Below are 5,629 nucleotides of genomic sequence, written 5' to 3' on the forward strand. Positions count from 1 at the left end.
ACATTAGGGTGGTGAATAAGGTTGACCAGGATTTCCCAGACATTTGAGTATAGATGAGTGCATAGCAGCTTGTAGAGGGTCTCTGAGGATACTCTAGATATTTTGGGATATAAACTATTACTTTGTTAGCGTCCATGGACTATGTAAAGCTGAAAGGATGATTTAGCCACAAAATTGAACTATGAGAAAAAAATCAGGAGAACTATTTGATTTACAATTGCATCAAAAATAAGTAAACCTATAAGCTACTTGGGAGTAAATGTGAACAAGGAAGTAAAAGATCTCTATACCAGAAACATTAAAACATTGAGGAAATAAATTAGACTATACAAACATTAATAAGTGGAAAGATGTCTGTGTTCATGGATTGAATTAATATTTAAATGTCCACACTGCCCAAAGGGAACCACAGATTCAATGCAATCTGTTTTAAAATTCTGATGTCATTTGTTATAAACATAGGGAAAAAAATCCTAAAATTTTGCTTGCTTGGGTAGCATATCTACTGAAATTAGAACAATATAGAAAAGATTAGCATGGCTACTGTGCAAGGATGATATGCAAATTCATGCAGCATTGCATACCTTTTTATAGTAGTACTATTCACAATAGCTAAGACATGGAATCTACCCAGGTTTCCATCAACAGTGGATAGGACTTTTTAAAATGTGGTAAGTATACACCATGGAATACTGTACAACTCTAAAAAAGAACAAAATCTTATCCTTTGGAGCAACATGAATACAGCTACAGGTCATTATCCTTAAGTGAATTACAGAAACAGCAAACCAAAAACTGTATGTTTTTACTTATAAGTGGGAGCTAAACATTGGTTACACACAGACACAAAAATGGGAACAATAAACACTGAGGATTCTAAAAGTGGAAAGGGAGAGAAGGGGAAATGATTGGAAAACTACCTATCAGATACTATGTTCACTGCTTGAACATAGTAGAATGTTAGGATTATTAGAAGCCCAAACCTCAGCATCAGGCAATATACCCACATAAGAACCCTGCACATGTAACCCTTAAATGTAGAGTAAAATAAAAATTTTAATCCTAAAATTTGAATGGAACCACAAAAGTCCCCAAATAGCCAAAGCTATCTTGTCCAAAATGTATATACATGGAGTCTTCCCACGATTAGTTTTCAAAATATATTACAAAACTATAGTAATCAAGGAAACATGGTAATGGCATAAAAACTGATAAATTGACCACTAGAATAGGATAGAGAGCCCAGAAATAAACCTACATATTTATGGTATAGATCTAAAGCTATAAAACTACTAGAGGATTACATAGGGGAAAAGTTGCATGACATTGATCTGGGAAGTGATTTCTTGGATAGCCCAAGCAACAGAAGGAAAAACATACTAGTGGAATTGCATCAAACTAAAAAGTGTCTACACAGCAAAGGAAACAACATAGTGATAAGAAAACCCACGGATTGGGAGAAACTATTTGTCAGTCATACTTTGATTAGGGGCTAATCTCCAAAATATATGAGAAACTAAAACTACTCAATAACAAGAAAACAAATAACCCTATTAAAAAATAGGCTAAAAACTTGAATAGACATTCCTCAACAGAAGATATACAAAAGGCCAATAGATAGTTAAAAAAGTCATACATCTCTAGTCATCAGAAAATTGCAAATTAAAATTACAGTGAGATATCACCTCACCCCTGTTAAATAGGTTACTATGTAAAGAATAAAAGATCACAAATGTTGGCAAGAATGTGGAGAAAAAGGAACCCTGTTGATGGTATTATAAATTGGCACAGCCATTTTGAAAAACAGCATGAAGTTCCTCAAAAAACTGAAAATAGGATTATCATATTCAGCAATTCCACGTTTTGGTATATATCAAAGGGAATTTAAATCAGTATGTTGAAGATATGTCTGTATACCAAAGGTCTATATGCCAAATTCACAATAGCTAAGATAAAAAAACAATCATTAAATGTCTATCAGCAAACAAATGGATTTTTAAAATTTAATGTACACATACACTATGGAATATTATTCAGCATTAAAAAAATGAAGAAATTTTATCTTGTCATTTGTGACAACATGGATGAACCTGCAGGACATTATGTTGGCCAAAATAAGTCAGGCACAGATACATATTATTATACAAATACTGTATTATCTCACTTATATGTGGAATCTTAAAAAGTTGAGCTCATAGAAGCAGAGAATAGAATGGCAGTTACCAGAGATTTAGGAGCAGGGAGGATGGACAGGGAAAGGGAAGAAGTTGGCAGACATGGAGAAGACTATGGGAGGATGGAGGTAAAGACTGGAGGTATGAGCCTGCAAAGCAAGAAATGAGGAGAAATGCTAACAACCACCGGAAGGTGGAAGAGGCAAAGGAAGGTTTCTTCCCTAGAGCTTTCATAGGGAGCATGAACTTGTGTACACCTTGATTTTGATATGCAGCTCTTAGAACTGTGAGAGTATGCATTTCTGTTGTTTTAAGTCACCCCAGTTTTTGGAAATTTGTTATGGAAGCCCTACAAAACTAATATATAGGTCAATTGGTAACACATCTTGCTGTGTCTAGATTAATGCCTCAGTCGACGTGGAAAGATCATGTGTTTAGCCATGAAAATTATGGTGAAGGAAAAGATGAAGATGTAAAAGTTGGTGCTGAGATTTATGAGGATACTTTGTCCATTTTACCTTTGAGATCATATTCTCCACCTGAAGATATTCTGAATTTTCTAGGGCAGGCTGAATACAGTTCACTTCAAATTTGGTAAAAAAAAAATCACCTAGTAAAATATAGCATTGCCTTTTCTGTATTTTGTCAATATCACTCTCAGAACTTTGTTTTATATGTATTATCCGGCCTGACTTATACAGTTTTGCAAAATAGTGAAAATTATCAAGATCTCTGAAAATGGGTAATCTATGTGTTTTTTAGCATCTTTTAGGATTAGTATAATGTCTGACTCATACTCAATATCCAATTAAAGTTTAGTGAATGAATCAATGTTATACATTTTTTGTATCTTCCCTGTATCTCTTTGATATGGTTTTGTTTATTTGAAATTAAAGTATGAAACTATGGGTATAAAAATAGGGCATAAGATGCTTGATCAATAGTAGATAAAACTTATGAGCTATGAATTCAATTCACCTAAATCTACTTGTTTCAACGAAGAGCACATGAAGTTATATCCTTTTAATTTCACTTTCCTCTGTAAGCCCATTCTTGATCTTTGGGATTTTGTTTCATTATATTTTAAATCAGAAATTGATTTTTCCACAGCCATTTCTGATTTCCTTTTCTTAATCATTAATGAGGCAGTTTTACCTTACTGAGGTAGATAAATCTACTAACAGGGTTATGCCATAGAGCTAAGATCTATGGAGAAGTTCCAGCTGTTTATTTTTCTGTCTCCCAGATGACTCCAGAAATGGGCATCCAATGCCTTTTGAGTTATACTTTCCATTTCTACATCAAAAATGGAACTAGAATTTGGAAAAAAAAAAAAAGGCCACTGTGTTTGAGCTGGCGGCTGGTTGCTGTGTAATTATCATTGCTCTTCTTTATTAACTGCTTGCCTTCGCCTTATGTGGTGCTTTGTTGATAGATGTAACCTCAATCTTGTTGCTATGGTGACAGTAACAGTCGCCGAGAAGATTTTGTTTATGGTAAACAAATCCAGGCATATGCTTGAAGCCTGGTGGAACAGTTTTTCAGCTTCCCTTGCACTGCTGTCCCTGAATAAAATCAAAGAGCTCAAACTAAAAAACGCACAGCCTGGATTTGAAATAGAAAAAATGCGAAACAGTCCTGAGATTATTGTTTCTGATGTGTGTGGGAATGGCCCAGTCTATATGTCTACGTTCATCAGTCAAGGCTCCCTGTTGAAGTGGGCTCTCTGTGCACCACACGCAGAGGAATTGACCTGAGAGTGAGAGAAAGCCTGGCAACTCAAGGGCTGTGGGAATCAATAGTGAAGCTGGGGTAGTACATTAACATAATGACAAAAAATGCTTCTCTCTGTCCCTTACCAAATCCTTTCTGCCAGGCATGCTGAATTTTTATATTTTGGAAGGAAAATTCCTTCCAGAACATGCTTGCATAAACATTGAATTCAGACACAGTTAGCCCCCTTTCTTAAATTTTTAAAATTATATAAGCGTGAACCACCATTTGAAGAACAGTTGTCATGCAGATAGATGGAATTGAGGCTCAGATTTACTTCTCCATGGTGAATGCATTTGTGATTGGTCTGGTTTAAGTGGCCCAACACATTCCCTGGCTCATTTTCCCTGTCTCTTTCACCTACCTCCTCAAATGTTTTCTCTCCAATCTAACAACTGCTGTCTAAAATTAAAACACCAAATCTTTTCCCCTCACTCTTCTGTACTGTAAGGCTTTGATGGCTCACTCAAGAAAAAAAACGTAAAAAACTTCAAAGAATGAAAATTTGAAAAGCATGATAATGAAATTGAAATGGTGTATACAAACTATCAGCTCTTTATGCCCAACAGTGTGCACAAATTAAGAGACCATTTCTTGGTACCAAAACATGCAGGAAGAAAGTGGGTTGCCCAGCTGAAGTGGAAAATCTTTCAGTAGAGAACAGAAGAGCCATCAGCCTGAAATTCCAAGAACCACTTTTTTGGATTTCATACAGCTCTTGAGAACTAGTAGAATCTTGCTTGTTCGTTATTTTAACTGCCAGTCAAAGGGCGTCACTTACCCTAGCTCTCAGGTCTCGGGGTCCTCAGGTGTGTGGGTCTACAGAACTGTTGAGCCTTAACACAACAATGTAGGAAGCCAATTTTTAATCCCTCAAACACAATTAGACTTCCTAAGTATTTTCTTGTTTTAACCTTTTACTTGGATATTTGTCTCATAAGCCCATACCAAGAATACAATGTTGCAAGGTTTTATGTAGCTCATTAATTCGTGTCCTCCAGTGAGGGGGTCTGGGGATTGTAGGGTGAAGAGTTTAGGCCAACATTATAGTGATTTCTCTGCTGAGTACATGAATTAGCATTTCATTGGTTGGAGGCAAGTATTTATTATGATTTAACTTCGTAAGGTAAGTAAAAACAAAAGTATCTTCTTGATAAAGAGCCTGGGAATTAATTAAACAATAACAATAGTTAATAAAACGTAGTGTAGTTTTTCAATTTAAAACAGAGTTTTTTCTTTCATAAGGTCAAAGAAAGATGCCTTAACTGTGATTCCCAGCATGCAGCCCACTCTCAAACTTGGTTTGTGGCTACTGATGTCCTACTTCTGTTTCTGGAAACTTCATCTATCATTTACAATCCTGCCTGCTAATCCGTAGGGTCCCCGTTTTCTAATTGTTCAAACATCATTTATTCATACATACTTGCAAACACACACACACACACACACACACGCCAGTTTTTTCTGATTTCTTTTCTAACTCGTTAGGGAGGTTCTTCTTCTTTTTGCTAACATACCATTTAGCAGCTCATTATTATCACCCTGCATTATGAATTATTGCTTGCAAATAACATCATGTTGGTCAGTGGCTGAGTAAGCCTCCTGGCAGCTGCCATCTCATGTTCTTCTTTACGACTCCCCGTTAAAATATAGGTACTGTTGGTCACACATAAGCTGGAGAA

At 35.8% G+C, this 5,629-nt stretch overlaps 1 non-coding gene across 1 annotated transcript; it reads left to right on the plus strand.

Moving 5' to 3' along the window:
• Positions 1-485: 485 nt before the first annotated feature.
• LOC119471408 lies at positions 486-588 on the plus strand. Its single transcript, XR_005200454.1, has one exon. It is a non-coding gene; the product is annotated as a U6 spliceosomal RNA (small nuclear RNA).
• Positions 589-5,629: the final 5,041 nt, after the last annotated feature.

Source organism: Cebus imitator, unplaced genomic scaffold, assembly GCF_001604975.1.
Source record: "Cebus imitator isolate Cc_AM_T3 unplaced genomic scaffold, Cebus_imitator-1.0 Scaffold60, whole genome shotgun sequence".
In the NCBI taxonomy this organism is placed as follows: Eukaryota; Metazoa; Chordata; class Mammalia; order Primates; family Cebidae; genus Cebus; species Cebus imitator.